The sequence below is a fragment of the Cervus elaphus genome, chromosome 15, assembly GCF_910594005.1.
Source record: "Cervus elaphus chromosome 15, mCerEla1.1, whole genome shotgun sequence".
NCBI classification, from domain to species: domain Eukaryota; kingdom Metazoa; phylum Chordata; class Mammalia; order Artiodactyla; family Cervidae; genus Cervus; species Cervus elaphus.
Genome location: NC_057829.1, coordinates 29,770,345 through 29,791,272, shown reverse-complemented (window position 1 = coordinate 29,791,272; position 20,928 = coordinate 29,770,345). Strand labels below are relative to the sequence as shown.

The following is a 20,928-nucleotide window of genomic DNA, read 5'->3' as shown; positions in this document are numbered from 1 at the left end:
ATTTACTTCTCCAGGGGATCTTCCCCACCCAGGGGTTAAGCTCATATCTCCTGTGTCTCCTGCATTGCAGGCAGATTCTTTACCCCCTAAGCCACTGGAGAAGCTCTAATAGAGTCAATAGGTACTACCAATTAATAAGAGAAAGCTAGAGCAATCAATGATGGTATAGAATAACTATAAATACACATGGTGGGAGGAGCCAAGATGGCGGAGGAGTAGGACGGGGAGACCACTTTCTCTCCTACAAATTCATCAAAAGAATAACTGAACGCAGAGCAAACTTCGCAAAACAACTTCGGATCGCTAGCTGAGGTCATCAGGCGCCCAGAAAAGCAGGCCACTGTCTTCGAAAGGAGGTAGGACAAAATATAAAAGATAAAAAGTGAGACAAAAGAGCTAAGGACGGAGATCCGTCCCGGGAGCTCTTAGGCGGCATTGCTTGGGGTAGGGTCCGGGCCTGAGTGCCCTGAGGACAATCGGAGGGAACTTCTGTGAGTTGCCAACTTGAACTGTGGGAGACCAAAAGAGAGAGAGTAAATTAACCGGCCCGAACACACTGCCGGCCGTTCGCAGAACAAAGAGACCGAGAAAATCCAGAGAAGAGCTCGCAGGCTGCGGACCCGCCCCGCCCAGCCCCGCCGGAGGCAGGAGGCAGGGGGGAGGGGAAGGTCTCGGCGAGACACAGGGCGCAGGCACCCGACCGGCGCGGGCGGGGACTGGGGTGGGGACGCGGAGGGCAGAAGGCGCGCGCACCCGACTGGCGCCAGCGGAAACTGAGACTGGGTCCGCGGAAGGGAGGGGGCGCGCCACACCTGGGGAGAGTGCGCCCACCAAGCCCCTGGCTGCCTGGACCGCTCTGACGGGGAAGGCACAGAGAGCAGGCGCAGCTTTTCCTTCCGCGCTTTTGTGGAACACCCGGGGGCTGGAACCTCGCGCAGCGCGGGGCGCGCTCCATATAGAACAGCCGGGAGCCTGAGCAGCACAGACGGAGAAAGCAGCGTCAGCCCCTCCCGGCAGCCCCAGCCCCTCCCCGCGGCGCCAGCCCCGCCCGGCAGCGCCAGCCCCTCCCTGCCCCGCAGAGCGACGGAACTAGCTACCTGAATAAGAGTCCACCTCCGCCCGCCTGTGTCAGGGCGGAAATGAGGCTCTGAAGAGACCGGCAAACAGAAGCCAAATAAACAAAGGGAACCGCTTCAGAAGGGACTGGTGCAACAGATTAAAATCCCTCTAGGAAACACTGACTACACCGGAGGGGCCTGTAGATATCGAGAAGCGTAAGCTGGAACGAGGAGCTATCTGAAACTGAGCGGAACCCACACTGACCGCAACAGCTCCAGAGAAACTCCTAGATATAATTTTACTTTTTTCTCTTTTTTTATTTGTTTTTATTTTTTTTATTTTTTTCTTCTTTTTATTTTTTCTTTTTTATTTTCCTTTAAAATCCCCTATTACTCCCCGATTACTCCTTAACTTTCATTTCCACAGACTTTTACGATTTTTTAATTAGGGGGAAAAAAAAATTTTTTTTTCTTTTTTTTTTCTTTTCTTTCTTTCCTTTTTCTCTTCTATTTTCTATTTTTCTTTTTCTCTTATTTCTTTTCAAGTCCTCTAGTACTCCTCTACTACTCCTTAATTTTCATTTTCAATACACTATAACCTTACAAAAAAAAAAAAAAGAAGAGAAGCCCTATTTTTAAACCGAAGATTATTCTCTCCCAATCTTGACTCTCTGTTTTCTACCTCAGAACACCTCTATTTCCTCCTTTCCCCTTCTCTTCCCAATCCAATTCTGTGAATCCTTGTAGGTGACTGGGCTACGGAGAACACTCTGGGAACAGACAGCTGCGTAGATCTGTCTCTCTCCTCTTGAGTCCCCCTTTTTCTCCTCCTGTTCATCTCTATCTCCCTCCTCCCTCTCCTCTTCTTCATGTAACTCTGTGAACCTCTCTGGGTGTCCCTAACGGGGGAGAATCTTTTAGCCATTAACCTAGAAGTTTTCTTATCAGGGCTGTATAGTTGGAGAAGTACTGAGACTACAGGAAGAATAAAACTGAAATCCAGGGGCAGGAGACTTAAGCCCAAAACCTGAGAACACCAGAAAACTCCTGACTACATGGAACTTTAAGTAATAAGTGACCGTCCAAAAGCCTCCATACCTACACTGAAACCAACCACCACCCAAGAGCCAATAAGTTTTAGAGCAAGACATACCACGCAAATTCTCCAGCAACACAGGAACACAGCCCTGAACATCAACATACAGGCTGCCCAAGGACACACCTAACACATAGACCCATCTCAAAACTCATTACTGGGCACTCCATTGCTCTCCAAAGAGAAGAAATCAAGTTCCACGCACCAGAACACTGACGCAAGCTCCCCTAACCAGGAAATCTTGACAAGCCAATCGTCTAACCCCACCCACTGGGTTAATCCTCCACAATAAAAAGGAACCACAGACCTCCAGAATACAGAAAGCCCACTCCAGATACAGCAATCTAAACAAGATGAAAAGGCAAAGAAATACCCAACAGGTAAAGGAACATGAAAAATGCCCACCAAGTCAAACAAAAGAGGAGGAGATAGGGAATCTACCTGAAAAATAATTTAGAATAATGATAATAAAAATGATCCAAAATCTTGAAAACAAAATGGAGTTACAGATAAATAGCCTGGAAACAAAGATTGAAAAGATTCAAGAACTGTTTAATAAAGACCTAGAAGATCGCTTCTCGGCCTTTTGGCTAAGATCAAGTGTAGTATCTGTTCTTATCAGTTTAATATCTGATACGTCCTCTATCCGAGGACAATATATTAAATGGATTTTTGGAGCTGGGAGTTGGAATAGGAGCTTGCTCCGTCCACTCCACGCATCGACCTGGTATTGCAGTACTTCCAGGAACGGTGCACCAAAAAAGAAAAAAAAAGAAAAAAAAAAAAAAAAGACCTAGAAGAAATAAAAAAGAGTCAATTAAAAATGAGTAATGCAATGAATGAGATCAAAAACACTTTGGAGGGAACCAAGAGTAGAATAACGGAGGCAGAAGATAGGATAAGTGAGGTAGAAGATAAAATGGTGGAAATAAATGAAGCAGAGAGGAAAAAAGAAAAAAGGATCAAAAGAAATGAGGACAACCTCAGGGACCTCTGGGACACTGTGAAACGCCCCAACATTCGAATCATAGGAGTTCCAGAAGAAGAAGACAAAAAGAAAGGCCATGAGAAAATACTCGAGGAGATAATAGCTGAAAACTTCCCTAAAATGGGGAAGGAAATAGCCACCCAAATCCAAGAAACCCAGAGAGTCCCAAACAGGATAAACCCAAGGCGAAACACCCCAAGACACATATTAATCAAATTAACAAAGATCAAACACAAAGAACAAATATTAAAAGCAGCAAGGGAAAAACAACAAATAACACACAAAGGGATTCCCATAAGGATAACAGCTGATCTATCAATAGAAACCCTCCAGGCCAGAAGGGAATGGCAGGACGTACTGAAAGTAATGAAAGAGAATAACCTACAACCTAGATTACTGTACCCAGCAAGGATCTCATTCAGATATGAAGGAGAATTCAAAAGCTTTACAGATAAGCAAAAGCTGAGAGAATTCAGCACCACCAAACCAGCTCTTCAACAAATGCTAAAGGATCTTCTCTAGACAGGAAACACAGAAAGGTTGTATAAACGTGAACCCAAAACAACAAAGTAAATGGCAACAGGACCACACCTATCAATAATTACCCTAAATGTAAATGGGTTGAATGCCCCAACCAAAAGACAAAGATTGGCTGAATGGATACAAAAACAAGACCCCTATATATGCTGTCTACAAGAGACCCACCTCAAAACAAGAGACACATACAGACTAAAAGTGAAGGGCTGGAAAAAAAATATTTCATGCAAACGGAGACCAAAAGAAAGCAGGAGTCGCAATACTCATATCAGATAAAATAGACTTTCAAATAAAGGCTGTGAAAAGAGACAAAGAAGGACACTACATAATGATCAAAGGATCAATCAAAGAAGAAGCTATAACAATTATAAATATATATGCACCCAACATAGGAGCACCGCAATATGTACGGCAAACGCTAACGAGTATGAAAGAGGAAATTAATAGTAACACAATAATAGTGGGAGACTTTAATACCCCACTCACAACTATGGATAGATCAACTAAACAGAAAATTAACAAGGAAACACAAACCTTGAATGACACAACGGACCAGCTAGACCTAATTGATATCTATAGGACATTTCACCCCAAAACAATCAACTTCACCTTTTTCTCAAGTGCACACGGAACCTTCTCCAGAATAGATCACATCCTGGGCCATAAATCTGGTCTTGGAAAAGTCAAAAAAATTGAAATCATTCCAGTCATCTTTTCTGACCACAGTGCAGTAAGATTAGATCTCAATTACAGGAAAAAAATTGTTAAAACTTCAAACATATGGAGGCTAAATAACACGCTTCTGAATAACCAACAAATCATAGAAGAAATCAAAAAAGAAATCAAAATATGTATAGAAATGAATGAAAATGAAAACACAACAACCCAAAACCTATGGGACACTGTAAAAGCAGTGCTAAGGGGAAGGTTCATAGCATTACAGGCTTACATCAAGAAACAAGAAAAAAACCAAATAAATAACCTAACTCTACACCTAAAGCAATTAGAGAAGGAAGAAATGAAGAACCCCAGGGTTAGCAGAAGGAAAGAAATCTTAAAAATCAGGGCAGAAATAAATGCAAAAGAAACTAAAGAGACCATAGCAAAAATCAACAAAGCTAAAAGCTGGTTTTTTGAAAAAATAAACAAAATTGACAAACCATTAGCAAGACTCATTAAGAAACAAAGAGAGAAGAACCAAATTAACAAAATTAGAAATGAAAATGGAGAGATCACAACAGACAACACTGAAATACAAAGGATCATAAGAGACTACTACCAGCAGCTCTATGCCAATAAAATGGACAACTTGGATGAAATGGACAAATTCTTAGAAAAGTATAACTTTCCAAAACTGAACCAGGAAGAAATAGAAGATCTTAACAGACCCGTCACAAGCAAGGAAATCGAAACTGTCATCAAAAATCTTCCAGCAAACAAAAGCCCAGGACCAGATGGCTTCACAGCTGAATTCTACCAAAAATTTAGAGAAGAGCTAACACCTATCTTACTCAAACTCTTTCAGAAAATTGCACATGAAGGTAAGCTTCCAAACTCATTCTATGAGGCCACCATCACCCTAATTCCAAAACCAGACAAAGATGCCACAAAAAAAGAAAACTACAGGCCAATATCACTGATGAACATAGATGCAAAAATCCTTAACAAAATTCTAGCAAACAGAATCCAACAACATATTAAAAAAAATCATACACCATGACCAAGTGGGCTTTATCCCAGGAATGCAAGGATTCTTTAATATCCGCAAATCAATCAATGTAATACACCACATTAACAAATTGAAAGATAAAAACCATATGATTATCTCAATAGATGCAGAGAAAGCCTTTGACAAAATTCAACACTCATTTATGATTAAAACTCTCCAAAAAGCAGGAATAGAAGGAACATACCTCAACATAATAAAAGCTATATATGACAAACCCACAGCAAGCATCACCCTCAATGGTGAAAAATTGAAGGCATTTCCCCTGAAATCAGGAACAAGACAAGGGTGCCCACTCTCACCACTACTATTCAACATAGTGTTGGAAGTTCTGGCCACAGCAATCAGAGCAGAAAAAGAAGTAAAAGGAATCCAGATAGGAAAAGAAGAAGTGAAACTCTCACTGTTTGCAGATGACATGATCCTCTATATAGAAAACCCTAAAGACTCTACCAGAAAATTACTAGCGCTAATCAATGAATATAGTAAAGTTGCAGGATATAAAATTAACACACAGAAATCCCTTGCATTCCTATATACTAACAATGAAAAAACAGAAAGAGAAATTAAGGAAACAATACCATTCACCATTGCAACAAAAAGAATAAAATACTTAGGAGTATATCTACCTAAAGAAACAAAGGACCTATACATAGAAAACTATAAAACACTGATGAAAGAAATCAAAGAGGACACAAACAGATGGAGAAACATACCGTGTTCATGGATTGGAAGAATCAATATTGTCAAAATGGCTATTCTACCCAAAGCAGTCTATAGATTCAATGCAATCCCTATCAAGCTACCAACGGTATTTTTCACAGAACTAGACCAAAGAATTTCACAATTTGTATGGAAATACAAAAAACCTCGAATAGCCAAAATAATCTTGAGAAAGAAGAATGGAACTGGAGGAATCAACCTGCCTGACTTCAGACTCTACTACAAAGCCACAGTCATCAAGACAGTATGGTACTGGCACAAAGACAGAAATATAGATCAATGGAACAGAGTAGAAAGCCCAGAGATAAATCCACGAACCTATGGACACCTTATCTTTGACAAAGGAGGCAAGGATATACAATGGAAAAAAGACAACCTCTTTAACAAGTGGTGCTGGGAAAACTGGTCAACCACTTGTAAAAGAATGAAACTAGAACACTTTCTAACACCATACACAAAAATAAACTCAAAATGGATTAAAGATCTAAATGTCAGACCAGAAACTATAAAACTCCTAGAGGAGAACATAGGCAAAACACTCTCCGACATAAATCACAGCAAGATCCTCTATGACCCACCTCCGAGAATATTGGAAATAAAAGCAAAACTAAACAAATGGGACCTAATGAAACTTAAAAGCTTTTGCACTACAAAGGAAACTATAAGTAAGGTGAAAAGACAGCCCTCAGATTGGGAGAAAATAATAGCAAATGAAGAAACAGACAAAGGATTAATCTCAAAAATATACAAGCAACTCCTGCAGCTCAATTCCAGAAAAATAAATGACCCAATCAAAAAATGGGCCAAAGAACTAAACAGACATTTCTCCAAAGAAGACATACAGATGGCTAACACACACATGAAAAGATGCTCAACATCACTCATTATCAGAGAAATGCAAATCAAAACCACAATGAGGTACCATTACACGCCAGTCAGGATGGCTGCTATCCAAAAGTCTACAAGCAATAAATGCTGGAGAGGGTGTGGAGAAAAGGGAACCCTCTTACACTGTTGGTGGCAATGCAAACTAGTACAGCCTCTATGGAAAACAGTGTGGAGATTTCTTAAAAAACTGGAAATAGAACTGCCATATGACCCAGCAATCCCACTTCTGGGCATACACACTGAGGAAACCAGATCTGAAAGAGACACGTGCACCCCAATGTTCATCGCAGCACTGTTTATAATAGCCAGGACATGGAAGCAACCTAGATGCCCATCAGCAGACGAATGGATAAGGAAGCTGTGGTACATGTACACCATGGAATATTACTCAGCCGTTAAAAAGAATTCATTTGAATCAGTTCTAATGAGATGGATGAAACTGGAGCCCATTATACAGAGTGAAGTAAGCCAGAAAGATAAAGAACATTACAGCATACTAACACATATATATGGAATTTAGAAAGGTGATAACAATAACCCTATATGCAAAACAGAAAAAGAGACACAGAAATACAGAACAGACTTTTGAACTTTGTGGGAGAATGTGAGGGTGGGATATTTCAAAAGAACAGCATGTATACTATCTATGGTGAAACAGATCACCAGCCCAGGTGGGATGCATCAGACAAGTGCTCGGGCCTGGTGCACTGGGAAGACCCAGAGGAATCGGGTGGAGAGGGAGGTGGGAAGGGGGATCGGGATTGGGATTACATGTAAATCCATGGCTCATTCATATCAATGAAATAAAGAAAAAAAAAAAAAAAGAAAGCTAGAGGGAGGAGGAATAAAGGGAAAAAAATACATGTAAAAAAAAAAAATAATAAAAAAATAAATAAATACACATGGTAAGCTGTCAAAACCAGCTGTCATGCAGTAGGAAGAAAAGCACAAAATGTGACAAGACAGTTCACTGGTGGAAATTCACTGAATGAGTTTATGAAAATATACTTTCTGAAGGTGGAGGAGTACCATGAAATGCACAACATACCACTCTAATTTGCTAAGTTAGAAATAAGACAAGAAAGTCTATTATCACCATTTACCATCATATTGGAATACTAGTCAACATCATTAACAAAATGAAGGAAATTGGAGCTATAAATATTGGAATATGTTATTGCATAGTTTAAAAAAGGTGCATAGTTAAAAAATTGATTATTCTCATTGTTCATTGCTAACATATAGAATTATAAGTCATTTTGAAGTATTCATCTTCTACCTTGTGACCTTGTAAAATTACTTATTCATTTGAGAATGGTTTTAAAGGAATTCTTAGCAATTGTTTTTGTTGACAGTCACCTGTGATTAAATAAAGTTGTGCTTTTCCTTCCAAAAAAAAAAAAAAATTGAAAAAAGCAGTAGAAAACATATGAACAGTAAGAGAATGTGGTAAGGAACATGGGTTAAAAAATCAATACATACAAAAGTCCATATAATCAAAGCTACAGTTTTTCCAGTAGTCATGAATGGATGTAAGAGTTGGACCATAAAGAATGCCGAAGAATTGATGCTTTTGATCTGTGGTGTTGGAGAAGACTCTTGAGAGTCCCTTGGACTGCAAGGAGATCAAACCAGTCAATCCTAAAGGAAATCAATCCTGAATATTCACTGGAAGGACTGATGCTGAAAATGAAGCTCCAATACTTTGGTGACCTGATGCGAAGAGCCGCAACATTAGAAAAGACCCTGATGCTGGGAAAGATTGAAGGCAGGAAGAGAATGGGATAACAGAGGAGATGGTTGGATGGCATCACTGATTCAATGGACATGAGTTTGAGCAAGCTCCAGGAGGTGGTGAAGAACAGGAAAGCCTGGCATGCTGCAGTCTATGGGGTTGCAAAGAGCTAGACATGACTTAGCAACTGAACAACAATATTGTTAAGTACAGTGTTCTATAAGTAAATGTCAATTAGATCATAAAGCATAAGGACATCTAATGATCTGAAGAGTATGAAACAACTAAATAACCAGCTATGAAAAAAAGGATATACTGATCAAATGTAGAATCCACATCTCATACTACATATGAGGATAAATAACAAAATGATCAAATATTTAACAGTAAAATACTGAATTAAGAAGGCTTAAAAGAAATAATAAGGTCAATAATATAATAAAAATAAAATTAGCAAAACAAAAAAATCTAAATTATAATCTTGTAAAAATGTCTATAACACATATCTACACAGCTTATGGTTCGTAACATATAAAAAACTCCCAGAAATCATTAAAAAGATCAACAATTCACCAAAAAAGGAAGTGTGGTGTAGAATATATGAAAAATGTTACATAGTAACAGAGAAGCAAATAGTTTTGAAATAAGAGCCTCAACCTCACTCATTATACAAAACACACAAATTAGAAGTAGGCTGAAAACCCTTTTTTAGTGATTAAATTGAGGGAAAAAATCCAAAGTTTAACAACTCTGTTATAGTGAGACTCCGGGTTAAAGGCACTTTTTTTTTTAAAGGTAAGAAAAGAGGAAAAAAAGACAAGTAAGACAAATTTTAAAAATCACAATTATATGCTAAAGGAGAAAGATTTTAAGGTAAAGAAAAAGCTCAACTAACGGCTGTTATAAAAGATACATCAAAAGCATAACGACATCTAACGTTCTGAAAGGAAGAAAGGATATACTGACCAAATGTTAATGAAAAGAAGTTTAATTGTAACTGTTATCAGATAAACATTAAAAGTAAAAGACATCAATTAGGACAGAAAGGGTCACTAATAACGATTTTTTAAAAGCTAAGTTTATAAGGAAGAACAGTAATTCTAAAAGGATATGCATCTAATAAAATGGGCAACATATATTAAACAAAAATAAAAGAATCTGAAAAAGAAATTTACTAATCTTACATTGCAACAGATTTCTACACACGTCTCTACATTATTGATCAAGCAAGCATATACACAAAAAAATCCATCTATCTATCTATCTATATATATATGCAAGAAATAACAAGACCATGAGTGGATAATACAATGACATATGGAACACATGGATTTTTTTCATCCAACAATTAGAGAGTGTATATCAAGTACACATAAAAAAATACAAAAGTAATTGTATACTGAGTAAATATATACATAAGATAAATTACAAAAATTTCTAAGAGCAAATATTATGTGTAACTTTCTAACTATAATTTGGAATTAAAAAACAAACATACTTTCTTTAAAGTCCATATTTCAAATTTTTAAAAAGAATTTCCAATTAAAGAATAAAAAAGAAATTGCTAAGGGAAATTTAAAATACTTATAGATGAATGATAGTTAAAACACTATCTCAAAGTCTACATGATACCACACAAAAAGTGTTCTGAGAAAAACCATATAACTTGATTGCAAGTCTTAGAAAAAATATCTGTAAATTAATGAGCCAAGTGTTCACATGAACAAACTCTTAGTTCATATTACGATATTAGGAAAGTAACAATAGATAACCAAAAGGAAGGAAATAAAGAGTACAAATTAAGGAAACAGAAAGCAAAGGTTCAACAAAGATCAATTTAGAAAATACACACAAAAGAAACAAACAAAGAAGAGAAAATACACATATATATATATAACTACAGAAACAACAGAGATTAAGCAGATACAAGTTTGTGGCCAAGAGCAAGCAAGCAAATGGGATCCCAGCCCCCCTACAACTCCAAGTAACTGAACTCAGCCAACATCTTGAATGAGCATGGAAGCATTCATCCCTAGAGTCCCCAGAAAGATGCAGTCCTGCCAATATTTTGATTTGAGTCTGGTGAAAACTGAAGCAGAAAAGCAATTCAGTGTGACACATCGAACCTACTTCTGACTTATAGAACTATGAAATAATAAATGCGTGTTGCTTTAAACTGCTATATTTGTGTCAATTTGTATGGAAGCAACAGAAAACTAACATACCTTCCTTGCTTGATAGTTAAGTACGGCTCCTGAGGCTTTACTATTCCAGGATCTCATCTTCTCCTTCATTACTAGAGTCCAGTTTTATAAAAGTATCTATTTTGCCCCCCTGATGCAAAAAGCCAACTCATTAGAAAAGACCCTGATGCTGGGAAAGATTGAAGGCAGGAGGAGAAGAGGATGACAGAGGATGAGATGGTTGGATGGCATCACTGACTCAATGGACATGAGTTTGAGCAAGCTCTGGAGGATGGTGAAGAACAGGGAAGCTTGGTGTGCTGCAGTCCATGGAGTTGCAAAGAGCCGGACACGACTGAGCGACTGAGTAACAACCACCACCATCAGCTTCCATCTACAGTAAACAGCCACTTGCAGCTTCTCTATGATGCTGGTACCCCCGTCACTACTGCACTTCCCTATTACATTATTGATAAACAGCAGCTCTAACATACCGACTTCAATTAACATGGGCCATCACTTTTCCCGAGCTTCTAAGAGCCATCGCAGCAGCACCTGAGAACCAGCTCCAGTGGCTTCTGCCAGGGTGCTACACTGCTGTGTCACTGGAGAATGTTCCCCAGTCAACAAAGCTCTGGCTCAGTTGTTAGCCAAAATTAGAAGTTCACAATATTTAGTCTGAACCTGAATCCCAAAAAACTAAAACGAAAGCCTTTCCTTCTTAATTCTTTGATAAAAAATGACCTGCAGCTTTCAATCTAGCTTTAAAAATAGGATGAAAGCTGTAGACCCTCTCAGAATGATACACACACACACGCACATAAATTTGCATAAATTTTATGAAAAATTCAAGGACAACCACCATAGACCTCCCTGTTACATACAACTAGAATTCTCTAAAATCAGACACTGAAAGGGTTTGGGATGCAAGATGTTTACTAGAGATCATTCCTGTGAAAGGAAGGAGGGGAAAGCAGAATTGCAAGGCAGAAGTCAAATTATAATACAGAGCTCACAAAGCCTCAGGCAACCTGGCAGGGATCTCTGGAAGTAGTTACTTGTCAGGGTTTTCTCAGTGTGAACAAAAAGGCTGGGCTTTTACACCTCTGCCTTGCTCAGGTGCAGGATGAGAGCTGCCCTGGAAAGGGTTGAACCTCAGGCACGAGGTTCTCTGTACCAGAAGCTGACCTTGAACAAGCTGATAGCTGAAAGCTTTCTGATTACCTTCTTCTCCCCTTGTAATTCTTCCTTGAAGGATGTGGGCTGCACAACTCCATGTCTACCACACTTCCACCTAGGAACCAATTTCATCCATTCTCAAAATCCCCTCCTCTCTTCCACTTTACTCCCTTCTTCTATTTTCTACTTCTTCTAATTATACTTGTGTGCTTGCTTAAGGTGAAGCACAAGCAGTGATCTGTACAATAAAGACCTTACAGAAGGTACACTATAAATTGTGGGCAGACTGAAACTGCATATGGGTAGAAGGAGCAACAGGAGGCCCTACTGACCTAAGTTTATTTGTAAATTGTTGGGAAACGCTGTAAATGAACTAAGTAATTACATGGGAATAGTTGACAAAATGATCTAACAGCAAACTTCTGAAAGTAGAAAACTTTCCCACCAAATCCAACTAGAATTAAACACAGGATGGCTTATAATTTATTCATCACAGCAAGGAGCAGTAAAATATCACTACTTGGAGGTTATAAGATTAGGCATTTGTAATAATATCTTTTAAATTATAATGAGAATTGGGAAATAAGGCATTTTTAAATGATTTCATCTTAAATCACTTAAATATAATTTTCCTTCACACAACTATATTTAAGTTCCTACTATGTACCAGCCACTCCTAGGAGCAGGATACAGAAGTCAATTGAGCAGAGATCCTGCCTTCAAGGAGCTTATATTCTAGACAGATAATAAACAAGAAAACAAAGTTACTTCAGATATTGGGAAGCGCTAAGAGAAGTGTCATTTAAACTGAGAACTGAAAGAAGCCCAAAAGAACCATACAGAAGAGTATTCCAGAAAAAGGAAACATATGAGAAGGTCCCGATGTAAAATCAGCAGCTGTTCGAGAAACAAGACAAAGATCAGCGTCCCTGAAGCATTGTGAGCAACAGCACTCTTACACGAGGTAAGCGTTAGTCTCTCCGTCGTGTCTTTGCAACCCCATGGATTGCAGCCCCCCAGGCTCCTCCTCTGTCCATGGGATCTTCTAGACAAAAATACTGGAGTGGGTTACACGAGGCAAGAGTTATACTCAAAGTGTCTCTGTCAGGATCAACCATTCTCCCTGCCACTTAATCAGTTGCTAATTGTTAAAGAATTATATACATACTTGAGACTGAAAGCTGATAAGCTGGCACTTTCAGATCTTACCAGAAACCAATGCTGCTTGCCACATTTGTTCTACTCTCCTTGTATTATAAAAAGATCAAATCTACATTTTCATAGAAACTGAAAAAACAGAAATGAAGAATGAAAAAATTTCTCACATCTCTTAACAAGGAAAATTAATTTTATATGTAACATTAAGTAATGCAAAAGATATTAGCAACACTTCCCTTTTATGCAAAAATCTACATATATTTTGACTGAGTTGCATTAAAGATGGTAAACAAATCATCTACACTTCATAACATAAGTGTATTCTGAATAATTAAGGTTTCCCTGCATGTTAATTCTCCACAAATAATTTAGTATCAATGGATTTACAGTGTAGTTGAGTTCTACTTAGGAAAAGCAAGTATTTATTTGGACATATCAAAGGGAAGCTTAAGCTAATAGGACAATGCCAAGTAGCTCTGTCATAACAAGTAATTGGTTTTGATAAACACTAACTATTAAGAAAACAAATGATATACTTAAAAAAAAACTACCTTAAAACTTACTTGATAAAAATGTAGAACAGAAATACTTTGTCTTTAAGCAAGAAAACATGAATGTTTAAATTGTTTAATATGTCATTTTAGAGCTAAATTTCCAACATTAGAAATTACAATTACTGCAAGATACTAACCAACGTGTGTTTTGTCTCCATGCCTCGGCTGAACAACTGCCAACTGGAAGGTATCAAAATCCCCCACAACTTGATATTGGGGTGAATATAAGTCATACTAAGAAAGTTCTCCATATAGAAAGAAGCCTGTATATGTAAGTAGGTTAAATCCCCTTTGTTTCTCAATCACACATGACCAGTCCCTATATGAGTCCTGTCAAATAGAAAAATACATTGTTATCCTCTATTCCTAACTTGCTCATCCATGTATTTTATTTGTTTCTTTCTCCAAAATAGTCCTGGTCTGTCCACATAAAAATTAGTCATGTGTATGACAAAACCCACTGAAATGTTGTGAAGTAATTAGCCTCCAACTAATAAAAAAATTAAAAAAAAAAAAAAAATTAGTCATGAAATAATTTCTCTCTTCTTGATCATTTCTGCACAAGTAACCTAAGAAACTTTTTTAGCAGCTATAACATCCACAATAGCTACCTTGACATTTAATTGAGTATCAAATAAATTTAAAGAGCCTTAACCCTGATGTTGAAGCTGAAACTCCAATACTTTGGCCACCTGATGCGAAGAGCTGACTCGTTTGAAAAGACCCTGATGCTGGGAAAGATTGAGGGCAAGAGGAGAAAGGGAAAACAGAGGATGAGATGGTTGGATGGCATCATCGACTCAATGGACATGGGTTTGGGTGGACTCCGGGAGTTGGTGATGGACAGGGAGGCCTGGCATGCTGTTCATGGGGTCGCAAAGAGTTGGACATGACTGAGCAAGTGAACTATACTGAACGGAACCCTAAAGGACTATTCCTGGCTGCTACAAATTTGATCAGCAGCTTTTACACACTGTGTTAAGACTTAAAATTCTCAAACTCCTGGTCTTTTAACATAAGATCAACAGACATCTGATATTAACTCTCAAACTTTACTGTAAATTAAAAAGAATTTATACCAACGCCTCACAGCAATTGTTTTCAAGTATGTAGGCTAGGAGTTCTCAACATGCGGTCCATGGACCACAAGGGGCCCTACAATTCTTTCAGAGAATCCATGTGCAAAATTATTTTCATTTTATAATCTATTCTTGCATGATTATTATAGCAAAGTTTTGCATAGGCTACATAACATAATGACATCACTCTGGTTGGTTAATGAAATGAATGATTATATGTTTGTGTTCCATTTTGTTTTGCAACTTTTTTAAAGTAATAGATCTAGGATGTTAACTGGACATTTTCAGATTAATTACTTTGTTCTTGCTACTTCTATTATACACTCTTAACTAGCTATGCTTATATGCTACAATCTTGGTGTGAGGCCATAGTTCACTCATGTACTTCAAGCAAAACAATATACTGCAACAGACCGAATGCAGACAGCAAGAGTCCACCCGCTTCTACTAATTCAGACACTTAAAAAATCAGCGAAAATGTAAAACAAAGTATAACAGTATCAGTCTCTTTATATTATTTTCTGTTTTGGAAAACATAATTTTTGACAAAAATATGTTACTTATATTAACATACAATGGGTTTATTACAGCTATCTTTAAATGTTTAAATAAAAATTTTAAATGTCCTCATGTTAATTTCTGATACAGTAAAATATCAATAAATATAACCAAGAAGCAAGAACCCACTGTGACAAAGGAATAATACTTTTCACATATTTAATCACCAACTTTGTCTTCAAAATAATTTGTTTTGTTGTACAAATCAATTTTTCACCATTTTCAATTATAAAAATTTTCTGTACTTTTAATTACCATCAAATTGATATCTTTCTCATTAGCATTTTGTTTTTAATTGCTTTTATATATATATATGTATATATATACACAGTGCTTTAAAAAATAAATTGCAATTAAAACAAACAACAATGAACACAATAACCAGCAATAAAAGATGGGCCACACGAGTTTTTAATATCCCTTGGTCTGATGTGGCTTTATTTTTGGTTACAAAATTCTATACAGTTAAATATTTTTATATTTGATATCAATAATGTCAATTCTGAGTAAAAGATACCAGTACTGTGCTATATTACAAAGAAAACAATTCTATGTCATCACTATCAAGAGTTTTATATATATTGCTAGAAATGTAGGTTACCAAATAGCCAATGTTTAAATAGTTTAAAAACCATTATGAAGGTTCTTTTCTTGAGACTACACACCAGTTAACCTAAATGGATTATAAAAGTTTAGGATGGTGAAAAAATATTATGATAAATGTAAGTAATATTTTCAAATAAAGATTAATGGTAGTTGAAAAATTAATGTTGCATTTAAAAATACATTTCTGAATACTGTACACAGCAATGAAGCACCTTAATTAAAAAACAAGTTTAAACCATAATCATTCATCTTTCTCTCTTGTTGCCAACTTCTTTGTATTCTTCAAATACATGAAACAGTTTATATTATTTCCCCAAACAATAAAGCCATTTATCACAATTTAACTACATTTATTGCTGTCTTTAAAGATAATTTATATTTCCCAGCATAGATTAATTACAAAAGTCTTCAGGAGCTAAATCTACACATTCAATAGAATATAAAGATACAGGTAAGTCATGACAGTGTCATAGGACAGTGTCTATCAATCACCATTTCAATCACTGAAAGTACTAATCAATAAATTACATTGAGGTTAGAAATTTATCAATAAAAGTTACTACACTTCTAATATTTACTGATTACAGACTAATATGAGACAAGTATTGATTAAACCCAAAAGTGTCTGGCTTAGGCCATGCTTAGAGGTGAACTAACATTTCTGAAATATCTAATATATGCCAGGCACTCGGCTAAGTATTCCACACATATCATTGTATTTCATCCACACATATCGTTGTATTTCATCCACCTAACTATTGCTTTAGTTATCCACAATAACTAAAGCAATAGGTGTCATATTCTGCCTGTCAATGACAAAATGGATTCTGAGAAGTTGCACAACTAAGATACAGCATAAACAGAATTAAAGTCAAAACAAAGTCTAGCAAAATAAAATCAAAAGAATGAAAAGTCAAAACAAACTCTAGCAAAATAAAATCAAAAGAATGAAAGCAGTCTTGTCAATTTTCTTAAAGGAATGACTATCATTTTTATAACCATTCTTTATTCCCGTAACAATCTTCAAATCTGCTTTTGAGAAACTACCCCTCCAAAACTCTTAATCTCTAAATTTCCAGGAGAGCTAATTCTACCCCCAATTGCAGGAGTAAACAGGCAGCCCAAGACTAACCAAAAAGACCTAACATAATGTAATGCCGTAACTCTTCTTGGAAAGATTAAATGCAAAAAAAAAACAAAAGGGAGAGGATATAAACCTGCTGGGGCCTACACTACCTCCAGGAGATGAGAGCCTATTTGCAAAAGAACCTAAAACCAAGAGAAACACAGTTAACAGTTGAAGAGGACCCAAGGATTTTATTTAGCCACTGGATCAAGCTTTACCTGAAATCGGCCATGTCATATCTTTTTTAATATGTGACCCAATAAATTTCCATTTGCTTAAGCCAGTCTAAATTAGAGGTTTCTGTCACTTGTTCAATGCACATATCAATAACAAGTGGTATAAATCATTCATAAAAGCCAAATAATGCATTTAATTATTCTCAATCTGGAACCTTAAAGGAAATTAACAGGAATCTTAAAAGAAATCAACAGGAATTAAATTATTTTCAGTATTTTAGAAAGTTTAATGGAGTCATAACCCGATCTGAGGTAAGGTCACTAAAACTTAACACCAAGTTCCTTCTTTATCATCTCAAATGAAAACTTGTTATCTAGTTTCACCACAAGATCTAAATAGAAATACATTTTTATATATAATCTTTAAAATTAGAAAGAAAAATGGATTGTCCATCAAATAAACTATTTAAAAAGTAACAAACTACTTCAAAACAGAAAAATTTTCAAAATGATCACTTGAGAAGAAAATCAAGAACTATCACATTACTTTGAAACGTACTCTTAAAAAAACAATTCACACCTTTAGTTCAGTTCAGTCACTCAGTCATGTCCGACTCTTTGCGACCCCATGGACTGCAGCATGCCAGGCCTCCTTGTCCATCTCCAACTCCCCGAGTTTACTCAAACTAATGCCCATTGAGTTGGATTCCTGACTTTCTATCTTTTACCCTGAGGCTGTCCAGCCTCCAGTGGCATCAAATAGAGAGTCTAGACTAATGGCACCACCTAGTGTCCCGCACTGGTCACTATCTGAGACTCACTGTCTACTTCCTTCACAGCGAAAGGAACACAGGCTAGTCTCCTACTGGTTTTCTGTATTTAATAATCATTTCAAAATCCATTCCTTTGTACATAATCCATTCCTTTATTCATATGTACATACATGTTGTCTTAAGTCTCCCGTCATTCCTCTCTCAACAACTGTCTTGTTACTTTAGGAACAACTGTTTAGAATGCCCTTCATCTTTGCCAGGCACTTAGTGCTTAATGCAGGTCATCATCACAAAGCACTTAGTAAAATTACTACTCTGAGTATCCCATTCACGTACCCAAGATCACAAATTATTGGACAGGCTGTAAGACTCCAAAACCCATTTGCTTAATTACTATTCACAAGATGCATACTGCTTTTTCTTAATTCTTTTTTTCATACTATGGCCAAACCACAAACCCATTTTACAAAATTGGGAATGAGTGATTCAGTTGTGTACCAAAAGAAAACAAAAAAAGTTGTATTTCAAGAGAAAATAAAAGTGAAAATTAATTTTAAAAAGTTTAACCTACCACTTGTAAGTGTCTAGAAGTTCTGACGTTCAAAATGTTATCCACGTTTTTCAATTCTTCAAAAATGTAGGGATAAGAATGAAACGCAATTAAAACCCAGAAACGGACTCACATATATACAGAAAACTCAATATATGACACTGGACTGTTCAAAAAATTATACCAAAATAACAGGTTATCCATTTATGAAAAATTCAGTCTCAAACTCTACCTCACACCATACACAAAACTTATATTCAATTGGATGAAAGATCAAACTCTGTAGGGCACATATAGAAATTCTTTGACTTGGAGGCAGAAATTTCTTAAAGCAAAAGAGCCTAAAGCATACAAGAAAAAGATTGATAAATTTAGTTAACATCAAATTACAAAACTTACATGAAACAAAAGACACCACAAAGTCACACACAGGGCACAGATATATGTAAACAAATACAATCAAAGAGTTAATATCCATAATATATAAAAAACTATAAATTAGTCTACAGCAGGAAAAAAAAAAAGTGAGCAAATCATACTAACAGGCAATCACAAAATAGGCAAATAAAGTTGTAGGAAAACATGCTCAACTTCACCAGACATTTTTTAAATGTCAGTGAAAACCACAATGAGACACACTTCACACCTATCAAACTAAAAATAAATTAAAATTTCTATTGACACCAATTCTTAGCATGACAGTTGAGAAAGGGAATGCTCAGATGCTGATGGCAAGAACAATTCAGCAATATCTAGTAAAGTATAAGATGTGCATGACTGACAATTCCACACACAGGTATAAATCTGAGTCAGTGCTGTCATACAGAGCTTTCTGGAAAAAGGGATATATTTTGTATCTACAATGCCCAGTACATTAGCTGCTAGCTACAAATGGCTTCTGAGCACTTGAAATGTGGCTAGTTTAACTGAGGAACTTAATTAAATTTACTAAATTTTAATTACATCGACATGCTACTGCAGTAGACAGTACATCCCAAGAGAATCTTTCACATGTACACACACAAATACAAGAATTTTAATTGCAGCAAAGTTTCTAAAACTGAAAAACTTCTAAGTCCTCAACCAGAGTATAAACTATGACACACTCATACAGTACTACATAGAAGAAAATAAATATTTATTTTATAACATTTATGGCCATGAAATTTAAATGCATTATATAACATATAGGGCTTCCCTGGTGGCTCAGCAGTGAAAAAAAAATTCATCCTGTAATGCAGGAGACACGGGTTTGATCTCTGGGTTGGGAAGATCCCCTTGAGAAGGAAATGGCCAACCCACAAGTCTTCTTACCTGGGAAATGCCATGGACAGAGCAGCCTGAGGGGCTATTGTCCACTGGGGTTGCAACAAGTCAGACATGACTAAATGACTAAATGCATAATACAACATATAAATAATATTTAAATATATAAATCTCAAAAAGTCAAACTGCACAAAAAACTATGAAGGATAGACACAGTAAAACAGCATTTACATAACGTTTTACAACCTTCTGATCAATTCACTCATACTGTGCATGAATACACATATGTTCACATTAAACACTTAGAAATGTGTTATAGCTTAAAAACATGAAGAACAAGTAAAAATTCCAATGACCTGGGATAACAGGGAGAAGGGGACTGCAGAGTGGTACATATGAAGTCCTAACTGTACCTGTATGTTTTGTTCCCTCCCCCTGCCACACTAAAACCTTCAACAAATATAGCACAGTTTTAATATATTGGGTACATGGGTGTATGTTTCAGTACTGTTCAATTCTTCTATATACTTAAGATATTTTATAAGGAAAATCTAAAGACAAGAAAATCCATGATACAAACTATAGAACACAACCACTTCAAAAGTGTGAGAGTTCCTGTTTAATTTCTTCCCATCTCATTCAGCTTACTAACATTCATCACCAAACACAGTGAAATCAAATTTGTGAAGGCCTAAAACACTCAGCTGTATTTTCATGATGAAGCATAGTCTCTTACTAAAAATGTTCTCACGTCCTGGTTAAAGCAGTAAAAAGTCAAGGCTTCTCTTTTTCTTATGACTTTTTGACTTCTTGCTCAATTCCCTCATGCAGTATTTGTAGAAATCAAGTATTTCAGCATGAAAACAAAACAAAAAGCTCTCCTATACAAGAATTACCCTTGGGATAATTCATAGATTCCTGAACCAGGCCATTTAGCCATGAGGTCAACTATAACATATGTTTTAAATA

General features: G+C 36.6%; 1 protein-coding gene and 1 non-coding gene across 8 annotated transcripts in view; one reads left to right on the top strand and one right to left on the bottom strand.

The window, feature by feature from the left end:
- Positions 1-20,928, bottom strand: part of ADK (adenosine kinase) — a 551,078-nt gene that overhangs the window by 411,464 nt on the left and 118,686 nt on the right. The gene's annotated exons all lie outside the window — the stretch shown is intronic.
- LOC122709651 lies at positions 2,725-2,915 on the top strand. The gene has a single exon (XR_006345637.1). It is a non-coding gene; the product is annotated as a U2 spliceosomal RNA (small nuclear RNA).